This window comes from Ambystoma mexicanum, chromosome 4q (assembly GCF_040938575.1).
Source record: "Ambystoma mexicanum isolate Mex_15411 chromosome 4q, UKY_AmexF1_1, whole genome shotgun sequence".
NCBI lineage: Eukaryota > Metazoa > Chordata > Amphibia > Caudata > Ambystomatidae > Ambystoma > Ambystoma mexicanum.
In genome coordinates, this window is record NC_090928.1 from 585,581,404 (window position 1) to 585,607,841 (window position 26,438).

Consider the following 26,438-nt stretch of genomic DNA (forward strand, 5'->3'; position numbering starts at 1 on the left):
TGTGAATAGAGTGGATGAGTGCGTTGAGCGGATGGGTGTGTAGAATGGATGAGTGCGTGGAGCGGAAGGGTCCCTAGAGCAGACGAGTGTGTAGAGTGGACCAGTGTGTAGAACGGATGAGTGCGTGGAGCGGAAGTGTCCTTAGAGCGGACGAGTGTGTAGAGCGGACGAGTGTGTAGAGCAGACGAGTGTGTAAGAGCGGACGAGTGCACAGAGCGGAAGGGTGCGCAGAGCGGAAGGGTGTGCAGAGCGGAAGAGTGCGTAGAGTGAAAGAGTGCATAGAGCAAAAGAGTGCGTAGAGCGGAAGAATGCGTAGAGCGGAAGAGTGTGCAGAGCGGAACAGTGCGCAGAGCGGAAGAGTGCGCAGGAACGGAGGAGTGTGTAGAGCGGACTAGTGTGTAGAGCGGAATAGTGTGTAGAGCGGACTAGTGTGTAGAGCGGATGTATGTGTAGAATGGACTAATGTGTAGAGCGGACTAGTGTGTAGGGCGGACTAGTGTGTAAGAGCGGATGAGTGGGCAAGAGCGGACGAGTGTGTAAGAGCAGACGAGTGTGAAAAATGGGTGAGTGCGTAGAGCGGGGGAGTGCGTAGAGCAAGCAAGTGCGCAGAGCGGAAGAGTGCGCAGAGTGAAAGAGTGCGCAGAGCGGAAGAGTGCGCAGAGCAGAAGAGTGCGGAGAGCGGAAGAGTGCGCAGAGTGGATGTATGCGTAGAACAGACTAGTGTGTGGAGCGGACTAGTGTGTAGAGTGGACTAGTGTATAGGGCGGGCTAGTGTGTAAGGGCAGACGAGTGCGAAAAACGGGTGAGTGCGTAGAGCGGGCGAGTGCGTAGAGCAGGCGAGTGCATAGAGCGGGCAAGTGCGTAGAGCGGGCAAGTGCGTGGAGCGGATGAATGTGTGGAGCAAACGAGTGCGTAGAGTGAATGGAACAGGGGACATATCTGGATGGAACGAGGGACGTATGTGGATGGAACAGGGGATGTATGTGGATGGAATGGGGATGTACGTGGATAGAATGGATGAAGTATGTGGAAGATACTGGTGTAATATGCGAAAGGTACGGGTGAAATATGTGGAAGGTACGGGTGAAATATGTGGATGGGGTGCATAAAACATCTTGGAATTCAAAGAAATGATTGGAGTACATGGAACTAATTCGAGTGCATGGAACGGACTGGAGTGCATGGAACGGACTGAGTGCATGGAGCGGACTAGAATACATGAAACGGATTTGAGTGCATGGAACAGATTGGAGGGCGTGGAACGGATTGGAGTGTGTAGAACGGATTGGAGTGCGTGGAACAGATTGGAGTGCATGGAGCGGACTGGAGTGCATGGAACTGGTTGGAGTGCATGGAACTGACTGGAGCGCATAGAAGTGCGCGACATACATGGAATGGTTTGGAGTGCATGGAACGTTTGAAAGAGCATGTAAACCATCATATCACATCACCATGCTTACTCTCTTCTGTACACCACCATTCAACTAGAACACAGAGATACTATGACACCATTCGGTATAGCTGCTCTCATACCAACATCTGCCTCATACTCCACATCACTCTAACTAAACACTGCTGGTTTCACACCCTCCAGCCAGGCGTTCTCCTAAGGCCTAACGCAGCCAGAACCGGTCTGGATAAAACCTGTCAGAAGGAAAACATACTCTTAATCTCTCAACCACCACACCTACCGCTATGAAGCAGCTATTACACGAATGCCACACCAGCTACACACATATCCGGTGCTCACACGCACCTTTGACTCTCTACTCTCTCTGCTGACTTGAACTTTGGTTCCCGAGGGCGTTCAACCTACCAGCGCCTTGAGACTATATCAATGGTACATAAGGCGCTATATAAATGCAAAGTAACATAACATAACAGTAACATAACATAATTGGAAGTTCTAAACCTAAATAAGGATGGTCTGAACATAGACACAGGATTTATGACACACTATTCCCTACTTTGAGTCTGGGATCCTCAAGGCAACCACATAACCAGAAGATGACCTGCCATTACTACCTCTCACACATTACTTTTGGACATAATGTTTAGATCCTAGAATGAATTAATACACAGGCATCATGCAGGGTGATTTTGAATGTCTGAGCACAAATGATTGGTACCTATTATCGGCCAAGAGGTATTCCCAGCCAACAGTCAAAATATCACCATTCTAGCAATGGTAACGTATTTTTGTATTTGCCACTTTGAATGTAAGTCAGTAAGACACTATCAAACATGAGGCACAGCTAGGATAGATCTGGACAGGCAACCATTGAAGCTTAGGGAATATTGGTTGCATATGCATAAAAGTAGGCCTAAGTAACTCTGGTCGATCTACTATGTGACCTTAGCACAAAATGGAGGCTGCAAAAACACACTAACGAGTGAAAATGTTTCAGTTCCAACACACTGGTGCAGGGTGCTTTTCTGAGTCCGTTTGGGCATTACAATCAATACAAGCATTTATATGGCTGTGGCAGCCAGGAAGATGCGAAAACACAGTGTAATTGAAATTTTCTCTACAATAGTATTACTGTTCTTACATACTGGGTGTTCCTTATTAGACTCGTGCTTCAATGTCTGGACACACTACACATTAAGGGCAAAATATCGGGTGAATAACGTGGCCCTGCTTGAAATGTAATTTCTCAGGAATGGGAACTGCTTCCCAGTGTTTGAGTGCGTGTCTGTTTTGCTCCATTCTTGGCCCTTTAGATAAAGGAGCAATGCAGAACTGAACTCCTTGTATGCATGCCTCTTCCCCCAGTCAACTGAGTTTAAAGTGGGAGACTTCCGTATCTTTTTTTATGTAAAAGTGTTGTTCATCTCTGTGTGTGATTTTCTTTGTTGCTCATTTATCGTGAGGCCACCATCTGACAAAGAAGTTTCTGGTATTTCAAAAGCTAATAGAACTACCATCACAGCATAATATTTTAATTTAAATTTAGTTCAATAAAAGATTTAAAACCTTGGATTTTGTTTGACCTTTTTATATATAAACTCTAAATAGAAAACACAGAAACAAAGTCACTTTTTGAACTTGTACAATTTTAATGTGATTCCCAAGAGGACAAGCATCACTGCACTGAGCATGTTAATCGTGCCTGCATTTCTAGAGACAGGACCTGCACATTAGATTTCCTTCTAGTTTAGGTATTTTACTTTATTATCACCATCCGTGAATGTGCACATTTCTCCTCTCTGAATTTAACAAATGGTGTTTTTTTCTGGTTTCACTCTGCTGGGATTGCAACGTATTCCTGAAACTTCTGAACAGTTCTTGGTGTAGTCTTTTTATGCTTTTTCATTGGCAAAGAGGTTCCCATTCTTTACTGAAATCCTTCCACATTCAGAGCCTTTCTTCTGTGTTCCCTACCATTTTTGTTTTAGGAATCCACTCTCCACCTTTTCTGCCCCTCATTTCATTTGTGCAGAATCCCCTGCAGGGTTGCATCATTGCTCTGATACCGAAGACCTGGTGCCATGTCAAACCCTAATGAGTTGTGGCTGTCGGTAGCTGGGGCGGTAGTTTCATTTTGGACTGCGTGAGAATAATTTGAGGCTTATGGAAGACAGCAAGGTAGACCTCTGGGCTAAATGAGATGGGGTTCTGGTCCCTTCCCTAACCAATCCTGTGATGCAAACCTGACAGACCCCTTGCACTGCCTCGACGGGTGAATGAACCAGCAGGCCACTCAGCACAGCACCTGAGCATGTTAGAGTAAGGTTTGAGGCATCTCTCAGCCTGCTAGCCAGCATACTAAGGAAGGTGAAAAGAGTGAATGCGGTCCTCATATTTTAAGCTGCCCTTTCACTGAACCTTACCTTCTTGCCTCACATAAGCCGTTTATGGTAATGTCTGAGTCTCCACACAAACCTTTTCCTTTGTCGGCCAACTCATAGCAGTGGCACCCTGCGAGCCATGCTGAGGCCCCCCCCAACCCGGCAACATATCACGGGTCGCGCCACACTCTGTGCTGGCCTAGATTACCCGAATTGTGCAATACGCACGAACGTGCTCCTGCAGGGGTTTGCCGCACACTTCACTAGGAGCAGGGACATCATTTAGGGGTGCTAGGGGTCGCAAATGTGATCCCTGAGGTACCCCTTGCTACCTCTGTGGTTTCCCTTGCTACCCCAAAAAAAGAAGAACCCCCCCCCTTTTTTATGCAAGGTCCTGGGCTGTGGCCAGCGCCATGTGGCTCTTTGCTTCTAGAGTGGCTGGCTTTCTTGTTCAGGCCTCTTAAAAAATGTTTTTAAAAAGAACAGGGGTTCCACAAGTCTAACACTTTCAGCAGCGACCCTAAATAAGAAAGAATGGGAATGTCAGATAATTTGTCTTTCTATAATTCTATACAATAATTGCTAGACTCATTAAAGGTTTATTTCAGGCACACTTCAGGGGGTGAGTCACGGATTTAGTATGTTCTTAAACACCTCAACTCAGCCTTTCATACTTTTGAGGTCGATAAATGAGTATAACACAGGTTGGGTGATATTGTATGTATATTTGTTCTATATAAAGCGTTTAAGCGTAAGTGCTATATAATAGCATATCATTACCATTTGGGCATGAACGTCTGCTTGCAGTCACAGTAATTTGGTAATATGGGCCTATACACACTGATCTTAACGATATATATGGCGATCCATTCTTGTATGAAATGTATATCACATTATAGTAATATTGTAACCGTATTTTTTTTCGTAGTGTGCTTAGCAACAATGCTATGTAATGCCACTTCCTGTTTTGTCAAGGTGTGAAAGGTCGTGTTTCATCGCTTCCCGTGATATCACTTTGGGGTGATATCACTTCCTGTGATGTCATCAGAGGTGAAGGGTCATGTGATGTCACTTCCGCTACCTCTGGAATTTTGGTGAAATTACATCCCTGACTAGGAGAAAGATATACATATGTGTTTTCATGCATTATACAGCACACTTTCTGAGAATAATTGGCTAAAAGGTCAGAGCGCTTACAATTGTTTTGTAGGGTAACACCATTCTAATAATCCAATACATGCAAGTCACCAACAGTGCACAGGAACATTCATGTTTTAATTAATATAATGCTTTACTATTAACAATGCCATGCAACAATGAAAACATGTCCAACTGGCTGCACAATGTAGACCAGTCTAGACATGCAATAATATATCACAGTAGGGCATGCCAGGCCACATTTAGACAAACCTAGAGTGGTTGCACCAAAATGCCACGTATCATGGTTATTGTATCACAGATTCTCCGAAAAATATACAATGCTGCAGTAAGAAATGTCTAGACTGGCAGCACCCAAATGCCAGTCTAGCCAGGTATTTACACTTAGCAGGACTGCTTTATCAGAGATGCACAGTTAAAAAAAAGTCAAGCCAAACTAAGAAATTACCAGACTGGCTGCACCAAAATGCCTCTCTAGCCACTAACACCACATAGCAAGCCTGCTTAGCCTGAACATGGATACCATTACGATTTATTGTACAATCCCCATAACACCCCACCCCTCCCGCAACCCCCCACACATCCCCTCTCCCTTCCACCCCCTGCTCCAACCCCAAAGATCAGCTCCTCGGTCCAGAATTACCTCCACGTCCCTTTTCCTTGTTTCAGTGCTTACGTTTGAGACTCCTTTCCTCGTAGGTAAGTACTGGGACAAGGAGGAGTGGGACTAGAAGTAATGAAGATTACAGGTAACTAAGCCATGCATTACTTCCATGTCCCTCTACCTCATCTAAGTACTTATGTATGAGTCAAAGGGCCTCATATGCAAGTACTGGGATGACGAAGAAAAGGGCTATGAGTAATGAAGATTACCAATAAGTAACCAAGGGATTAAACACAAGCTGTGGCACAACACCATTGAGCTTGCTGGGCTTGAGCCCTGCCCGTAGCCCCCCTTGACATTTTGGGCAATGTTGACTCGACCTGGCTGATTTACAGAGCCGTTGCCGGACAGAACAGGATACAGATGTTAAATGACACCTGGGTTTCGCTATTAACAAAGGCCCAGCAATTATTAACGTAATGCATTTCACTGTTAGTACCTGCATTCAAATGCATAATTCTTTGGGCAATTAAAATCTTGATGTGGGTTTAGTACTTGCATGCCAGGGAAGTGATTGAAGGGTATAGAGGGGACAGGAGACCGCTTATTCTCACAGCAGTCCATAAGTGGGTGCTTTCAGACTTAAGGGAGAAAGTTAACTGCTTGTAGCATTGCAGCTGCACTAGAATAATCTCATAAGAATGCATAAAGAAGTTAGATGCCTCCCACAAATAAGTTTTCCCCTCCCCCACCGCCCGTGAATTTAGCACCTCTCCCAACATTTGAAGGGTTTATTTATTTATTTGAATTTATAAAGCGCCCACACTGCCCTAAGGCATCGGGGCTCTGTTACAGTACATTCACTTGGATACATCTTAAATGGATTCTTGAAAATGATTGCAGAGGTTCAAAGACATTGTTGTAGAAGTGTAGTTAGTACATCCCCCATCCGACTTGTAGGTTTTGCTGTGCCCCTGAACACAAGCACACACACCATTCAACATAGACACACACGCACAACCAGCCACCCATACATTTAAGTGTGTACTCTTTCATCATACAGGCACACCCAGGCAGCCATCCTTACATTTAAGTGTGCACCCTTTCACCATACAGGCACACATACCCAGGCAGCCACCCATATATTTAAGTGTGCACCCTTTCACCATACACTCACACTGGCAGCCACCTATACATTTAAGTGTGCGCCCTTTCACCATACAGGCACACTGGCAGCCACCTATACATTTAAGTGTGCACCCTTTCACCATACACTCACACTGGCAGCCACCTATACATTTAAGTGTGCGCCCTTTCACCATACACTCACATAGGCAGCCACCTATACATTTAAGTGTGCACCCTTTCATCATTCAGGCACGCCCAGGTAGCTACCCATATATGTAAGTTTGCACCCTTTCACGATACACTCGACACACACACCCTGCCACCCATACATTTAATTGTGCACCCTTTCATCATACACTCACACAGGCAGCCACCTATACATTTAAGTGTGCACCCTTTCACCATACACTTACACAAACAGCCACCTATACATTTAAGTGTGCACTGTTTCACCATACAGGCACACCCAGACAGCCACCCATACATTTAAGTGTGCACCCTTTCAACATACACTTGACATACACACCCATCCACCCATACATTTAATTGTGCACCCTTTCATCATACACTCACACAGGCAGCCACCTATACATTTAAGTGTGCACCCTTTCACCATACACTCACACAGGCAGCCACCTATACATTTAAGTGTGCACCCTTTCACCATACAGGCACACCCAGACAGCCACCCATACATTTAAGTGTGCACCCTTTCAACATACACTTGACATACACACCCATCCACCCATACATTTAATTGTGCACCCTTTCGCCATACACTCACACAGGCAGCCACCTATACATTTAAGTGTGCACCCTTTCACTATACACTTACAGACACACACTTCATCAGGTTAAGGGGAGCCTTATTACTTCAAAAAGAAATGGTTTCTTTTTGATGTCACTCCGACTTCAAAGAAACATTATTTCCGTTAATGACCGAACCATAATGGAAATAATTTCTATGCCATGGGGTGGGGGGAGCAGTTGGGCTTCAAAAAGAAATAGTTTATTTTGTAGTCACTCTGCCTTCATAAAAAAATGATTTCTGTTACTCTGTAACAGAAATAATTTATTTATGACGTCAGAGTGACAAAAAAGGTTTTTTTTTAGTCCAAGGGGGCCCACCTCCCAACACGTGTTACGCCAGTGACTCGTAGATTCTCATGGGGGATGGGAGAGGAAGGGAAGGAGGGAGGAGTGAGAGAGAGAGAGAGAGGAAGTGAGGACGAGGGGAAGAGAAGAAGAGAGGGGGAAAGGGAATGAGGGAAAGAGGAACAGAGAGCGGGGGCGAGAGAGAGGCAGAGAGAGGGGGAGAGAGGGAGAGAAACAGGGAGAGAGAAAGGAGAGAGATAGAGAGAGGGAGAGAAACAATGGGACTTATCTGAAAATGGCCTGGGGTAGAAGTGAATTTATTTGCCTTGTAATGCTTACTCCTACCTTCCTCTGACTAACCTGCTCCCCTCTAATATCTCCTACTACCTTACACTACACACACAAACCCCCCGCAGAAGGCCACCGCAGGCCTAGCCATTAACACATCAACACTAACCGAGTCATGACTAAGCTCTCCTCTTTAGCTCTGTCACACTCTCCCACATCAGCGGCTAACCAGACCCAATGCACTGTAGTCTAGCAATTCTTGGGCTCTTACCTATGGATACAATACTCCCAAGTCTCTTCTGCCAAACCCACAGAAAAGAGATTGGCATGCAGGAACCAGGTACTTCCTACCTGCACCCATGGACACCGCAGGTTTCACATCTACCTTTTTGACGGTCCCACTAATGAACCCCACCCCCTTTTCTCTTACAGAGCAAACCAGACCAGTGTTATGCAAGACCCTATTTACTATCAACTTTTTTTTGCTAGTTCGCACAATTTGATGATTTGTGTAGCCCAATGGAATATGCTATGGCAAGGCAAGCCCTCCATGATTGTCATGATTGAGAAATTATCTGATACTTTCTTTCATTTGAACTGACACAGGGATTCAATACTATTCGAGCTTGTGAAAAGTTTGACTCAGTCATCGACAATGTTCTTATCTCTCCAAACAATGCAACAACGGCACAAAACAACATTCGTGAGAGGCAATGTCAGAAGCTGATTTTTCCAACAACCCAATCTAAGAGGCATTGGGTGCATTAGACATGACCTTTCCTTTCCTCACAGCGCCACGGCTCTGATACCAATATTCCAACGAGATTGGGCTATGCAAACAGCTTACATTTCGGTCTACTGAAATACCTCATAGAAAAACTCCAAAGAGTAGAAAATGTGGCCACCAGATTACTCCTCAGGTTGGAAAGGTTCAAACACATGGCCCCTACACTTTGCATACTCCACTTGCTCCCAATCAAGAAAGGAATACATTTGAAAACATTTGTGTAGCTCGCCGCTCCTACCAGAGAGAGGGCCCAGCCTGCTTCACAAGAAATTACAGCACTACGTGCCATCTAGGACAATAAGGTACAGCACCACCAGCCTAGTCCTATTTCCTAACTTCAACAAGAAATGGAGCATCCTCATTGTCTCTACTAGCCACCAAACAATGGGACTCCCTAGATATGTACCTGTTAATGGAAGTGAACCACCTGATGTTCTGAAAATAACTCAAGACTTGACTCTCCAATTATCTGAATTGGAAAAACAGCAACAAATCAAGACTAACACAACAGAAACACCAGGTAGCCTTACGTCGCAGTTGTAGATCAGTAAGCCAAGCACAGACTCCTACTCCATTCTCCATCAACATCCCCACTCGAAGGCACCCATTAATTCATTCTTAACCCTGGGAGCACCCTTACAGCGAACTCACCCCAGCATATTCCTGCCCTTTAAGCATATTAGACCCCATATCAGCACTCCGATAATGTTTGCTTCCAACCTGCATTCATCAACACAACAGCTTTGCGTACCTGACTTTTCCACGGTACCATTAATGCGCCACCCACCAGCTTTCTTTTACAGAGCCAAGTGCAGCAAGGCCAATGTTGTTGGTAGATTACCTTACAATATCTTCTTCTACCCTATAGATGAGGTGCTGTTAGATGGCCAGCACTGGACTTCCTATTATCTGGTTCACCATAGAAGGCTCTACCTTCACTGACACTGCTGGAGCAGAAGGGACTAACTGATGCTTTACACACAGGAACTTCACATACTCCGATAAGTTTACCAATTACTGTCTGATTTCTAGCAATCATTTCTGCATTACATGTATGTATTTATATATTTTAGTTCTTTGATCATTTTAATTAGAAATGCTATAAATAGTGTTACATTTCTTGAGAAGTAGCATACAGCGCATGTGAGCATTACATTAGGTGGAATTAGTGATGGTAAGGTGAATGTGGAGACCTACTTACAGATAAAATGGAGTTCTGGCATTGTGCATTTGAGGTAAAGAATAATTGCTTCTTTGATTTCCTGGTTTCTGAGTGAGTACCAGGGTACATGTCAACTCAGACCTAGGGTGCTGTGGCTGATAAAACCTGCGAGACGCTGGAAGTGTTGTTTGATGCTTTTTTCCACAAGACATTTGGAGGGGTGACATATCTGAATTCGAAAGGGGTGGAGGGTTCCAGTGTTTGAAAAGTAGAGCCAAGAAAGATCTAGAGGTTTCCAAACAGAACGCTGGTGGATGGAGCGTAATTTGAGGTGGCTACCGCATTTGGTGGGGTTGATGGTGTAGTCTAGGTGTTATGTTATGCTATGTTATGTCATGTTGGTTTAAACCCACCACCACTACCATTTGCATGGTCTCCAGGGGCTCACGTGGCCCTGTAATCGAAGTGGGTAGGGTTGGTTAGTGAGGGAGAGGGATAGGATAGAATGTGTGCTCATCTGTTGATGTGTTCAGAACCACGAGGAACTGGTGTCTGTGCGTGTGAGCTTTCTGGGTGAGCTTTGTTATGTGCACTGGATTTGTTCTGGCCGTAAGGGTGGGTTCCACTGTCTGAGTTGCTTTGTGTCTGCAGGTATTGGGTTTGTAGTATGATTAGAGAGGGGTGTATGGTTTGCAATTATTTTGGTGGGTTGTTTCACTAACCCTTTCGGCGTGTGTAGTACATGAGAGTTGTGAGGGTGTGGAGGTGAGAAGGGGGTGGTTAGTTGGTTTCGGGTGTTCTCTGGGTGTTGAGTAGTTTTATTGTCTATTCTTCCTTCTATATTGCCCCTTGTTTGCTTTTGTCCTGGTGTATGGTTTGCAGAGTGGGGGGTCTAAACTAAATCTAAACAAATTAATCAGTACATTTCAAGTGGGGCTATATTCAAAAGCAGTGGATGCCAAAACAGTACTATCGGTTCTATTGTGGCTAAATTCAAAAGCAGCATGTTGCAATTCTAGAGTTGCTCAATTCAAAAGCAGCCGGCGAGGAGAACAGAAATGTGCACAGGGATCAGTGGGTGATATTGAAGTAGCGGGAGGGAAAAAGGAGGACTTTGCTAAGCAGATGGAAACACTAGAGGGGAGACAAGGGAACTGGCTGTTGCAACAGTGACATTTACAAAGCAACATAATTATAATGAGAGTCAAAGCAGCTGGGAATGTTAGGCTAGACCTTGTGGACATTTTGTCTTTGGAACAGTATAGTAGTGGAGGCAGAGAAGGTGGAAGCCAGGGCAGGCCTCAGGCACTGGCGACCCGGGTGGTCATTCGGGGCACCAAACTAATGTAATTTACAAAGGGTGCTATAGCCGCTGCCACACCAGCATGCTGGAGCCTCTGAAAAGCTCCCCCGAGTCGGTATGGTGGTGCCGGCAGTGCCCTTTTTGAGTTAAAAGTTCCTCCCCTCATGCTGGCGCTGGTGTGCCAGCAAGGGTAAGCAGCCTTTCTCTTACAAAGGGCGTTGCTGCCATGCCAGCATGGAGGAGCCGTTGAAATGCTTCCCAAAGCTTGCGTAGTGGTGGCTCCCTGTTTTATTTTTTACAATAAATTATTTCGTTTTCATAACAGTACAACAAAGGAAGACTGCCATGTAACAATACAATCAAATAGCATTCTCATTTGGTACATCAGCATCATTGGTCTTAACAATAACACACACACACACACACACACACACACACACACAACAACTACCTCTGTAACTGAGCTTATACTGCTTCTGAATCTCTTATTGAAAACGGTTAGTGCCAGTGCATCATTTAGCACCATTGCCCACAGCGCCCTTTCTACTTCTTCTGGCAGGCATATCCTAGTGGGGCTCCCAACCTTTCTGCCTTTCAGGGGGGCATTGTGTCCGAGGGCGCCAAGATTACCAATGTCATGGTGTTCCAGGCCCTTACATCCTCGCTTACCTCTTTTTGACCCCTATCACCGCTCTATGCAAAACAACGGATTCAGCCATAGACCATCTTTCCCCGTCTCCCCACCATGCCTCCAATCTCGGGACTGCTGCCTTTTTCCATGCCATTGCTATTTTCTGCTTGGCCAATCAGGGGCGTTGGTAGGGGGGGCTAAGGGGGCTATAGCCCCTGATCTTTTGGTTGTAGCCCCGGATAGAATCTCAGGAGCTACAGCCAAAAGACTAGCTGGCCCCCAGTCCCAACTGTTCCGACATCAGCATAGCCCCGGGTCTTTTCCAGACCTAGCAACTCCCCTGTGGCCAATAAACAAATGAGATCCTTCATTCTGCGAAGATGAGCCGTCAAGCAGTTGCGCAGGAACATCCCAAGCAGGCACGCCTCTGGGGACTATGTGTGCATATGTATGCCTCCCCGGGTCACCTTATCAGCGATCCCTGACCAAAATCTCCTGATCACCAGGCAAAACCAGAACAAGTGCAACATGTCAGCCTGATAATACCTTCACCTGGAGCACACTTGTGCATTCGCACTGTTGAATTGGGATATTCTATGTGGTGTCAAGTACGCCCTGTGTGTCACATTGAGCTGCACACATTTAAACCTAGCATTCCTAGACACCTTCTTTGTGTATTTTGGTGCCTTAGCCCATTCCCCATCCGTAAACACCCTACCCAATTCAGATTCCCATTTCTCCCACACTCTGAGTTTGCCCTCATTCAATTTGCTCGACAGTATTTCATATAGTCTGGATACTGCATGTCCCCCTCTAACACGCTGTACAGTAGCTCCATCCCCGGGCTGTCTTCTGCACTCTCGTGAGTTTCTCACCACCGCATTTCAATTGCCTTCACTAAGCACATGTATGTTAGGAATTGACCCATAGGTATATCCTGTTCAGACCCAAGTGTTGAGAACTCTACCAGATTGCCCTCTGGTAGCAGATCACCTAGTGTGATCACCCCTTTGCTCTCCCAGAACGTCCCGATTGTACGCACTTTCCTGTGGTGTCGCTCCCATATAGCAGCCAACGGGATCTTCAAGGAGTAGGGATCTGCCGTATCCAGTGAGTTTGCACTTAATTACGGTGCCGTTGCCATGCCAGCACGGGGTGAGTCTTTGACATTCTTCACCGATCTGGCATGGTGGCTGTGCCCTATTTGAGTGAAAAACTCCTCCCCGTGGGGGGAGCTTTACACTTGAATAGGGCGTTGCTGCCTTTCCAGCATGTGGGAGCCTTTGAAAGGCTTCCCCCGATCTGATGTGCTGGTGGCGCCTTACTTAAGAGAATAGCTCTGCGGCACCCGCACAGGAGCAGGGAGCTTTTCACTTGAGTACGGCGTCACTGCCTGGCCAGCACAGGCATTGCTGGTCATGGAAAAAGTGGACTCTGTGGCCCCCCTCCTCTTTGTGTGTGAGGCATGGGTGCAGGCCAGGTCAAGCAACCAAGTATCTCTTCATGGAAACCAAGCATGGGGAGTTGCATAAAAGCAAAGAGTATTTGGGGAACATAAGAAGGCCCATAATTTTAAATTTTAAACGTGCCTTTGATAGCGATTCATCGGATACCCTTTTGAGTGCGTAATGGAAGTTAGACTTGGCTCTTTAAATTTGTCACAATACTCACCCTGACAAAGAAATGTCTGTAAATTGCAAGACATATATACCAATTTGGACAGCTTATAAACAGACACAGAGGTGAGGAATTCACATAAGAGCTTCCCACACAGAGGTCTCATACATACCAACATGCCCCTATATGAAGATCTCTTGCATACATGCCTACATGACAACATGCCCTATTTCATTCGGAACATACTAGTGTATGGCATTTGCATAGCCTTAATGCTAGATTTCAGTCAGTGGTGTTTTGTCAAAGTTACCGCAATGGACATGCGGGAGGAGAACGGGGGCTGAAAAGCAGAATCCCTAGGCAATCCCATAGGCTGTACATGACTTCATTTGGATGTGAGATTAGCCTCACGCCTTCTGTCTCTGGAATTCACTTAATTTGGATGTGAGATTAGCCTCACGTCTTCTGTCTCTGGAATTCACTTCCTTTGGATGTGTGGTGAGCCTCACATCTTCTTTCTACCTCTGGAATTCACTTCATTTGGATATGATTTTAGCTTAATGTCTTCTTTCTCTGGAATTCACTTCCATTGGATGTGAAGTTAGCCTCACGTCTTCTTTGTCTGGAATTCTCTTCTTTTAGGTATGAGGTTAGCCTCACGTCTTCTTTCTCTGGAATTCACTTCATTTGGATTTGAGGTTAGCCTCATCTCTACTTTCTCTAGAATGTACTTCCTCAGAATTTGAGGTTAGCCTCATGTCGTCTATCTCTAGAATTCACTTCCTTTGGCTGTGATGTTAGCCTCACATCTTCTGTCTCTGGAATTCACTTCCTTCGATGTGAGGTTAGTCTCACGTCTTTTCTCTCTGGAATTCACTTCTGTTGGATGCGGGTTAGCCTCATGTCTTCTGGCTCTGGAATTCACTTCCTTTGGATGCAGGTTACCCTTATGTCGTCTCTTTCAGAAATTCACTTCCTTTGGATGCAGGTTCCCTTACGTCTTCTCTTTCAGGAATTCACTTCCTTTGGATGTGAGGTTAGCCTCTTGCCTTCTTTCGCTAGAATGTATATCCTTTGGATGTGAGGTTAGCCTCATGTCTTCTATCTCTAGAATTCACTTCCTTTGGATGTGATGTTAGCCTTACGTCTTATGTCTCTGGAATTCACTTCCTTTGATGTTAGGTGAGCCTCAGGTCTTCTCTCTCTAGGATTCACTTCGTTTGGATGCGGGTTAGCCTCATGTCTTCTGTCTCTGGAATTCATTTCCTTTGGATGTGAGCTTAGCCCCTTGTCTTCTGAACTCCAGGAATGCGCTCTAAACACGTATCTTCAATTAACTGCTTGCACCAAAAGAGTATCATCTGTTAGAGACCTCTCATTGGCAGGTGTACACACAACTAGGGAGACCAACATGGGTGTGTCACTTCACCTTCCACATCCTTAAGATCCACCTTCCTGCCACAGATATAAACATCTGGACAGAAAACCCTTACCCTTCATTGGCAGCCTGCTGCATACAACACAAGATCTGGGCTCATCAACATCACATAAATGCTCAAGTGTTTGATGTACTCTCAGACACCAAACATCCAGATGAGATGGTGGACGTCACCACCTAGCAATCTAAGGGTGCTGGCATTCATGAGGGTGCGGAGTTCCTTGGTATAGCCAATAGCTGACTGACATTCATGTACCCATTGAGGAATATGTTGATGGGGTGGGTACCTTTCTTCTGGTTGCATCCCTTTTGATGACATTAGGGACTTTCCTTGTGACGTCAGATTCATTGTTGAGACTTTCATGCATGCTTGAAGTGCACTTGAATTTGGTGAATATTGTTTACTGTGTGAGAAATTCAAAGGAGGGAGGACTGGGCGGCAATTGATTGTTTTGTGGTTGAGTGTGTGGCCAATTGATGAGAGTTTCAAAAGTGTTTGTTCAGCTTTTGTGGTTGTTGAGCAATGCTTTACATTTAGAGAATGTCTTTTGCAAAATCTCCTCCATAGAACCAGCTAGATAACAGTTTGGTGCGCTCCTCCGTTTGAGCCCTTCATGCCAAGTATCACAAAATGAACACCATGGAGGACTCTGAGATGCTTGTTGGCGTGGTGCTGACAGTAATCCCGGAGTCTCCTCGAGTAGCTTCAAAATGGAGAACAACATGATCAGAGGAAGAAGACAAGCACGTGGTTGGCCTAATAACCTGGCAACATGCAAAACCACAACTACACAGAGGTCATACGTTCAAGGGGCTATCACGCAAGAAATTAAGACATAATAGGTCTCAGACAAAAGGCTCCCGACCTGGCCTTGCCAAATAATACATGATGCGATTGCCAGATGGCTGAGCCCAGTGCCAGATAATCCAAGTACATAATATTCCATCTGCAGCCAGGGCGCGAAAGAGAACAGAGGATGACATTCAAGGCGAGTCAATAGTAGGCTAATCAAATGCACATGTTTCGATGTCAGGGGATCTTCATGTGAAACAACATTTGCGTGTGTGTCTTCCCTTGCTCAGGTGCACTCTGCGTGAACCCCTTCTGGAATGCAATTTTAGAAGCCTTCAGGAGGCAGCAAGCAGTGCTTCCAGACAAGGAAAGAGAAGGCCCTTTCCAAATAAGCAATCATTGCTTCAAATACTTTCACGCTGGGAGCAGTCTCCAGACGGTGGCAACAAAGTAAGGCGCTGGCCGCCCGAGCCAATCAATGCTCCTCAAAGGGGGAGGCCCTAATTAGGGTCAATTGGCCTTTTATGAGCTCATCGACTACCATTTGAAGCTACCACCTCTTGTCTTCTGCCGCACATCTGCACGCGCATAATAGAGCGCGAGGCATTGTGAGGTGGTGCTTTAAAGATATAAAGTCAGCAAAAAAAATCTTCAAAGGAGGGCCGCGCCACAGGAGTGCTGACTTCTCCCTTTCACTGTTTCTTTGCTCAGGTCGCCTGCGTGTTTCCCATTAACACGATAAACATGACCCCGTCCACTGCACAGTGGGGTACCAGCGAAGCGTTAATGGGTATGGGGGCAACACAAATGACCGAAAGGTAACAAAGGAAGGGGGGGGGGCGGTACAATGAGAAATGACTTGCCTGTCCCCTGGACAACTCTCCTCCACTTAATGGCCTCTCCCACCCCACGAAAACATCATTAATAGAAGCAGGTTAGGATGCATCCGAACGCCAGGACACCGCCTCAAAGCTCTGTGTCGCATGTTCAAGCTGGAAGCAAACTTGGGTTGTGAGAGGACATGTTCGCTCTGACGAGAAAATAACACCCGGGGGATTGAGGGATCAGGAATGAAGGCACACCATTCCCAAACAGAACAGGAATTGCACCAAGAACTCCAGTAATTTGTGAGGCTGGAATAGAATTCCCCCTAGGCCCCTGATTGGGGGAGGTTTCCGGCCGTGGGAGCCAGAAGAAGCTAACTCTTTTACTCCACTGTCTGCATCTATCTTCATAAGCTAGCTTGGCTTCATTAGATTGAATCACAAATTAAGCGTGCCTGCAAAATAGGATGCTGCATATTTAATCTTTCTCTCTTTAGTAGCATGAGCGTGGCTGGATGGTTTCTGCGTGGCTCTGCTTCATTTCCAATCCCAGTCCTCTTTCTTTTACAGATAGCCGACCATCACAGTACACAGTTGTATTCCCTGCTTTAGGGGTGATAAGAAATACAAGCAGAGAGGGTGAGGTGGGGTTAAAGAGGGTTGGGGGGAGACAGTGGGGGAGGTTATGGAATTGGTGGGGGGACGGTTTAGAAGTGCCTAGTCAATATGATATGGCATTAATAACGCGCCTGTACTAGGCACGTTGACAAGGAGGGGGAAACAGAGGGAGGACAAAACACCGATCTTACTAGGCCTTGTGTCATTCAGATCGGGCAAGTGCAGCGAAGTGAAAGGGGAGAAGTGCCGAAGGGGCGTGGGGTGCAGGTAATTCATTAAGTGCAGCCAGAGAGTGGCTCATAAGTGCAGAGAGAAGGAAGGGAGTGTAGGGTTGCAGATAGAGACCATAAGTGCTAGGGGAGCCCGGAGGCAGTGCAAGGGCAACTGGAAATACAGGAGCCTGGGCCTGAGTTCAGAGGGTAGCCAGGTGACTAGTGCGTGGAGCAGTCAGGACATCAGCAGGGGAGAGGAAGAGAGAAAGCGGAAGTGAAAAGGAAGGTCTTGAGTTGCTTCCGGAACCGGAGGTAGTTCTGCTCACATTTGAGAGAGGCAGGGAGGCTGTTCCAGAGGGAGGCCCCAGCTGAAGAGAGAGATCTGTCCCCAACTCACTGCTTGGAAAAGCGTCTGACCCTCAAAGAGTTGGAAGTGGATGAGCGGAGAGCTCGAGAAGGGAGATGTTTAGGAAGAGAGAGTGGAGGTAGTGCGGTCCGAAGCCCCAGAAAGCCTTGTGGACGATGCAAAGGGTCTTGAACTTGATCCTTGCTGCCACAGGGAGCCAGTGAAGAGATTTCAGAGCTGGAGAGATATGATCCCTGGGCTTGAGGCCAAGGACAAGTCTTGCAGTCCTGTTCTGGATAAGTTGCAGAGGTCGGAGAGTCGAGGCAGGCAGATTTAAAAAGAGGCTGTTGCAGTAGTCCAGCCTAGAGAGGACCAGAGCTCTGGAGACAGTGAGCTTCTGGGGGAAAGTGAGGAAAGGAAGAATACCTCTGAGGAGGTGCAGCTGATAGTTGGACTTCTAAGAGACACCAGAGATGTGAGGAGAGAAGGAAAGGGTGGAGTCGAAGGTGACACCAAGATTCTTAGCCACACAGGTAGGAGCAGGAAGAGGGCCCAGAGTGGGAGGCCAGAAAGAGAAAGGAAAGGAGGGAGCTGGTGTTCTGATGAGGAGGATCTCAGTCTTACTGGCATTAAGGCAGAGATCATTAGTAGCACATCACTCCTAAATTGCAGCCAGGCTGTCTGGTATGAGAGAAAGGGAAGAGGCAGCTGAGGGGAGCCGTAAACAGAGCTCGGTGTCATCTGCATAACACTGAAAGTTGGAGCAGAAAGTAGCGATGAGGTGGAAAGAGGTGCCAGGTAGTGATTGAAAATCCAGGGAGAAAGGTTAGACCTCTGGGGAACACCACTAGTAGAGAGAGAGATAGAAGAGAGGAAAGACCCCAGTTGGACCCGAGAGGGTTGATCAGTGAGAAGGAGGTCAGCCAGGCCAGGCCCTGATCAGTGATACCCAGGTCATCAAAGAGGTGATTGAGCAGGATGGCATGGTTGACCATATCAAAAGCAGAAGAAAGATCGAGGAGAATGAGGATAGAAGGAGGGTTAGAGTCGAGCAGGGGCACAGAGTACGCAGGTGCTACGGGGGCTCGGGCACCCCCCGGGGGGAAAGACCATCTGCGTAAAAGTCCCTATACTTTAAATGGGGCTTTTTCTTTTTACAGGTGCTGGCACCCCCTGGGGAAACATGAAGTCGGTGCCCCTGGAGTCAAGGTTAGAGAGCAGGTCTTCACGGGTGTTCAGGAGAGCAGTTTCCATGCTTCTGGCAGCTCTGAAACCAGACTGGTGGTTGTGGAGACAACCAATAGATTCAGTGTGAAGATTAAGCTGTGAGATGGCCAGCTTTTCCAAGAGTTTGCCCAGAAAAGGAGTGATGGAGATTGAGTGATAGTTAGCCGGAGAGGAAGGATTGGCAGAGGGCTTCTTTAGAAGGGGGTGCACAAGGGCGTACTTAAGGGGGAGGGGAAGGTTCCAGTGGCAAAGGAGTGTTTGCAGAAATCAGCCAAGGCTGAAGCACGGGTGTCAATGTGGTCCTTGATGGTTCTGGATGAGAAGGGGAGAACCTGCTTTGACAGGCTTTCCTAGATCAGACTTGTATAGAAACATTGCCTGGGGTGAACAAGAGAAAGCAGGAGAAAGGAGAAGGAGAGACGGTTGCAGGCAGGCCAGGAGTGGAGAAGGAGGAGGATGTAGAGGAAGAGAGGGTAGACAGGATGACCTGAGTTTTAGTGATGAAATGAGAAGCCAAGGCCGTGCAGAGGATCTGGGAGGGGACAGGAGCGGTAGAAACTGCAGCTGGATTGGCCAGCTCCTTGGAAATTTTGAAGAGTTCGGCCGAGTTGTTAGATGCCGCAGAGATGCAGACTTGAATGTGGGCTCTCTACTTATCAAGGACAGACAGTATGTATTGCCTTTGAAGCAGGCAGCAGGCCAGTTTGTCAGGGGGTGCGTCTGATGCCCTCCACTTCCTCTCAGCCACCATACACTGCATTTAAGTGTGACAAGGTCGGAATCGTACCAAGAGTTGCATTTGCATTTGGGCTTCAAACAAATCCTCATGACAGGGGCAAGGACATAGTGTTAGAGGTAGAGAGATGGAGGTTAGATAGGCTGTGTCAGGGTGTGATTCAGCCAAAGGTGCAGAAGAAGGAGCGAAAGTAGCAGCGAAAGCCTCAACGGACACACGCTTCATGGGCCGATTGACTGAGAAGGTAGGTTGCAGTGCTGGAGTCAGTTTTGCCTGAGGGGAGGAGAGAGAGATGTGGGAGAAAAGGAGAAAGTGATCACTTCAGGAGAGAGGGGTGGTGAGAGGGTTAGAGAAGGGGAGGTCTGAGGAGATCAGAATATCCAGGGTGTACCGTGCAGAGTGAGTCGGGCCAGATGGAGGGATAGAGAGACAGAGAGAGTCGCAGAGGTTGCGAAAGAGTCCCAAAGAAGGGCAAGTAGCATCTAGGTGGATGTTCAGGTCGCCGAGGAGGAGAAGCTGAGAGGTAGAGGTGAGGAGGGAGGAGGAGAGGTCAGCCCACTCAAAGAGAAAGAGGGCGACCTGGCCAGGTGGCCCGTAAATAGTGGCCACAGTGAGAGAGAGGCCAGGAGAGATGGAGAGCCTGCAGGCCAGGCATTCAAAGGAGAAGTAGTCCTGCATAGGAATGATAGAAGCAGGGATGCACTCTGGGAAGATCAAGGCTACACCTCCACTGGGACGGTTTGTTCCTGTTACAGAGAATATCTTGTAGCCATCAGGAAGGAGAGTGTCAAAGCTTGTGACAGAGCTGGCCATGAACCAAGTCTTGGTGAGACCAAGTACATCCAAATCAAGTTCTTCCAGGAGACGGCGAATGTCAGAGGAGTGTTTGACAGCTGAGCAAGAGAGAAACAATGTGGAGCCAGTTGCCCCGTTTGAAGTACTTCCGTGGAGGGGTACAGGTCAGAGGTACACCCTGCGGAAGTGTTGGAGGTGCCCTAGGATGGGCAGAGGAGGGAGGAGGAGAAGGCAAGGTAGCCAGTGAGGAGGAAGAGGGTGCCGGAGGGGTGGCAGGGAAAGGAGGCAACAGGGTGACCAGAGAAACAGCAGAGGGTGCCATCACAGAGGTGGCAGAGGAATAAGGCAGCAGAGGAGCCGATAGGGGAAAGAGGGGATGGCAGGAGAGGAAAGGAAGTTTATAAGGTATGGGAAGCATCTATCAAAAAGGAGGAGGTTGGCCTCAGCGTCCTGGACCAAGACAGTGCCATTTAAGTAGACATTAATGATGGTCTTGGAGGAGTGGAGGGGGGCCAAGAGGGCCTCCCACCGGTGCCACCATTAATGGGAGAAAAGGAAAAAGGAGAGAGAACAGAGACCATATGGGGGCTCCATAGACCTGGAGAGGGAACGACAAAGAGGATGTTGGCAAGGGTGTGTCTGGAGGAAGCACTGGTCCGGCTCCCTGGGAGCTTCACTGGCAGAGCTCAGGGAATTGTGGCCATCTTGGCTTGAAGGTAGCCACGCTCTTCATCAGCCTTGTGGTACATAAATATTTAAATATATGCATCATGACTGGTTGTGGCATGGTGTCTACTAAGATCATACAGTTATAAAGCCACATCAATTTGATATCATACATTCTCAGCTGAGTTAGCTGGGCCCAGCTATGACAGGGGGCAATGTGTATTAACCATGTGGTCTGCATGTCTGGACACTGCCTTGTGGAACAATCACTTGGATGCTGCCTCTTTGATTACAGCACAACACCTTCTCTCTGGGTACAAGAACAATCCCCAGGAGATGTTCTGGGAACCGATCGTTCAAAGGCAGCACTGACATAACAATGTGTGGAGGTTGGCATGGGCTCTGGTCCATGGCCATTCCAGAGTGTTGGGGGAGTGCGAGAAGATTGAGAGAGGCGGTTGGGAGTACTTCATTTTGGTGATGACCGTGGGGAAGCGTTAAAGCCATTTTGTTACTACGGTAACCTACGAACATTAGTAATCTTCATTGATCCTGGTGGCATCTTCTTTGTATCAGTGGCAGTTGCTGTGAGCTGCGGTTCGAGACTTTCATCATTCCAGGCAGCATCTTCTTCATCTCAGTGCTTCTGGTTGTTGATCCTTATATGGAGAACTTTGTTATGCTGAACCTTCACCAGTTGTGTACTTTTGAACAGGTCATTGTCAGTTGCTGCAATTAAAGAGTCAGGCTATATAGGGGGTGCAGGGTGATTAAGTCTGGACTGCCGAAGTGTTGATGGGAGGATGTCGGTGACTGTGCATCCTCCAAAAACATTCCTGCCAAACCTGGGGGTGCTCACTACACCATGGAGTGACTGGAAGCAATATTGGAATAATTATTTGGGTGCTGTGGAATATGAAGGGATGACCCCTGCAATGAAGCAAATGTTGCTTTTGCACTCCCTAGGTCAAGAAGGTCAATACAAATATTGAAAATTGCTCTAATAACTGATGTTCAAGGAGAAGGTTAACTAGATGAGTACCAAAAGACTCTTCTTCAGTTGGAAGCTTATTATGCGCCCAAGACTAATATAGCTATAAACCGTTGCAATTTCTACACTCGAAAGCAAGAGGAAAAGGAGTCAGTGGGGGAATATGTCAGTGCGCTAAGGACTCTGCGAGCACATGTGGATTTACAGTGAGGATGGGCACAGACAAGCTTATACAGGATCAAATAATTATACATACGAACAATCTAATCCAAGAGGTTATGGATGGTTGGAAATCCAACCCTCAAAGAAGCAATAGAAATAGCTAAAAGGGTGGAACACACATAGTTGTGCTCGTGGACTATAAAGGAGAAGAAGAACGGTGACGTGGCAGACGCAGGCAAAACTGACTCAAGTAAAGAGCAGGGTCAAGTGAATATAGTAACTAAAAGAGGCAAGAAAAGCCATGTAAAAAAAGAAGACCCAAAGAAGGAGGATGAAGTTAGGATTGAAAAAAAGAAGACCTTGGCATCTTTGAATAATGAAAGAGGGAGGTGCTACAGATGTGGTCATGTGGGTCATTTCACCAGCTCTAAGCTGTGTCCTGCTATCAATCAAAAGTGTTCTAATTGTGGTCTTATTTTCTTTCACTTGCCGTAGGAAGAAGAAGATGTTGTACATTCAAGAACGTGAAGAGGATGAGTGCTCAGATGACGAGGATCAAGTAGTAGTTGTGCAGGAGGCCAGAGAAGACTATTCTCACATGAAGTGTCCCAGTTGGAGCATCAGGATTGATGGTTTCCAGGTGAAAGTACTGGTAGACAGTAGCTCACCTTACTCAATTTTGTCTGAGGACAAGTGGAACAAACTACAGGATGCAGGTTTGAAGAGTTTACACAAATGTTCCAACATCAAAGACCCCAGAGGATACGAAGGGTCGAGAATTGCCTTGTTGGGAATGTTTCAGGCTGTGGTGGAACATGAAGGAAGGTTGGCAGTGATTAACGTGTATGTGGCAAAGAAAGGAGTGGACATTTTAAGGTGGAGAGTTCAAGCGGTTTTAGGGAGTAGACTTGATCCCAGGAGCAGTGAAGCAGTGTTGTTTGTGCACAACAACTCCACGGAGGAAGAACAGTTCGCAGAGGTATTTAATAGTAAAGTGGGATGTTTGCAAGGATTTAGTCACAGGATTGTGTTGAAGTCAGAAGCAAAGCCTGTGTATCACAAGCTCAGGTACATTCCGATATCGATCAGGGGAGAGGTCAAAACTGAGTTGTAGAAGCTTCTTGAAAGAGGGATAATTAAACGAGTGGAAGCTGCAGAGTGGGCAGCCCCACTATGGTGGCACGTAACAAGAATGGACAAATTTGAATGTGTGTAGACCTCAGAGAAGTCAATAAGGGTTAATAAGTTCCCGCTTCCCATGATTGCAAAGATGCTTAATCGTGTTAGAGATGCTGCAATGTTTACAAGCCTTGATTTATCGGCTGCATATCATCAGATACCACTCACAGGGGATTGCCAAGGTTTAATGACATTCATCACGCCATTTGGACTTTTCTGTTTTCATAGGAGGCCCTTCGGCTTAGCGCCTGCTAAGTAAATATCCTTTCAGAGTAAGAGAATTAGAATATCTGGGGCATGTGGTGAGTGGAGAGGGGTATCTCCCCAAGGTGGATGCCATGAAAGCTGTTGGAGAAGCAGAGTCACAGAAGAATAAGGATGAAGTTAGAGCATTTTTATAACTTGCAGAATTTTACAATATGTTTGTTAAGGATTTTGCTGCAATGTCAGAACCCATCCGCAAGTTGTTGAAGAAAGGGGTGGGGATCGTTTGGGATGAGAGTTGTCTAGAGGCTTTAGGGTTGATAAAGGAAGGGATCTGTAATGCCAAGAATCTGGGGGGATTTAAACTTGAGGAAGAGTGTATCATTACTGCAAACGTGAGAGGGTTAGTGGCAGTACTCTCACAAGGCAGTGGAAAGTAGAAAACTGTTTGCCATGGGTCCAGGGCTGTAACAGAATTTGAAAGTAGGTATTCCGTGATTGAAAGGGAGTTGCTGGCGTGTGTGTGCGGAATTGAATATTTTAGAAAGTATGTTTGGGGTTGGCAGTTCCTGTTTAGAACGGCTAACAAGCCTTTGGTTGAGGTATTCACTGTCAGAGGGATGATGAGAGCTACTCCCAGGATTGCCAGAATGTGTTTCAGGGTGGAGTATGCACCTGGAGTTCGGAAGTGTGTTGCTGTTTCCGCCAGAAAAATATTGCGCGATGCAAAAATATCGCCACATTTTTGCAGCGAATTCATACATGGACCCTGCAGGGGACACCCCTGCATCATTTTTTAATGTGTGGGGGACACCCCCGCAACCCCCGCTCCCACATAATATCCCCAACAAAAATATCGCCGTAAATATGGCCGTTTGGTTCGCCATAGGCAATATTTTTGTTGGGGATATTATGTGGGAGCGGGGTTTGCGGGGGTGTCCCTCACACATTAAAAAATGATGCAGGGGTGTCCCCCGCAGGGTCCATGTGTGAATTTTGCTGCAAAAATGTGGCGATATTTTTGCATCGCGTGATATTTTTCCGGCGGAATTAACACACGGAACTGCTGATTTGCTGTCCAGAACACAATTAGATGTGAAAGATGTTGAGAATGTTGCTGTAGAGGAGGAAGAGGAAATGGTGGCTTTCCTCAGAGAGGTGTTCATAGATGAGTATGCTGTGGTAGGGAAGGAGGAGTGGAAGAATGGTTTGGAGAAGAATAGAGTTCTAAGTAAGGTTGTTGAGGGGACAGAATGTGGATGGCCGTCAAAGAAGGTTGTCTCAGAGCCCTTTAATAGAGGTTGGAAGGTCAAGGATCAGCTGACGGTAGAAGTTAACGTTCTTTTGAGAGGTGGAGTATTAGTAGTGGCGACATGTTTCAGGGAGTAATTGGTTAACAAGGCTCATAAAGGGCATTCAGGAATTCTGAGTACCAAAAGGAAATTGAGAGAGAGGTATTGGTGCCTGCAATGGATGTTATGGTAGAAAGAGTGGCCAGGGAGTGTGGGCCAGGCACTTAAGACTCATAAACAAGAATTATTGCCGGTTTCTTTGCCTGAGGGTGCGTGGTCACGAGTGGCGATTGACATTTTAGGACCCTATGAAATGTTAGGAAAGGAATGTAGATTTTTGATGGTTTTGGTTGATCAATTTTCTAAATGTCCGTTAAGGAGTTAAGGAGATTTCAAGCAGTGAGGTGGTCAAATTCCTGGACAGATTTTCAGGAGAGAGGGCTATCCCTTGGAGGTGATGAGTGATATAGGCACGCAGTTCAGGAGCACAGAAGTGCCGAGTTATGCGGAAAAGAGAGGAATCAAGTGATAATTCATGTTGTTATATAGACCGCATTACAATGGTTTAGTTGCACGTTTTATCAGAGTGTTGGTAGGTGTGATTGAGCAATCTGTGAGAATGGTATAGAGGTTAACGATGCTGTTCAGAGAATGCTGTGGAATGTGAGAGTTTCTCCCAATGGTGTCACTGGCGTGTCACCATTCAATATTATGAGGGGAAGAGAGGCTATCACAGATCTCAATCCTTCCTGGGTAAACAGTGTGGGTAAAGGTTTGGAGGGCAAAGAGGACATCGACAAGAGCGTGAAGACGAAAATAAATGAAGCACATTTGAGAAACTGTTGTGAAACAGCTTCCATAATAACATGCCTGTCAAGCTGTATGGTTCATCAGGTTTATTGCTTCAAGGTACATCAAGTTACTCAGGTACAATCAGATGACATCAAGAGATTTACTTGTGGAGAGTCCACTGGCTCCCACCACCCAGGCTACATCTTCATCAACTGCCTAGTTTAGAACCCCAACCACACAACACTCTACTCAGGCACACAGGGTTCCACACTGACATTCCACACAGACATCACCACTCACCAGACATACTTCAGAGAGTATAAAATGGAAACGTCACAATCACACTCATATTTATTTATTTTACTGTTATCCTATGTCCTGCACTGCCCCGCTCCCAGCCTACCCTGCACTTGCGCAATCTCAATGCCTCCTGGCCTAGTAGGATCGTTGTCTCTGTCTTCCCTCTGTTTCCCCTCCCTTGCCTCGTTGCTTCTTGAAATACTTGTATATAAGCACGTTATAAATGCCATATCATATCATATCATATCATATCATATCATATCATATACAACACACCTCCCTCGTTGCCAAAAGGTAA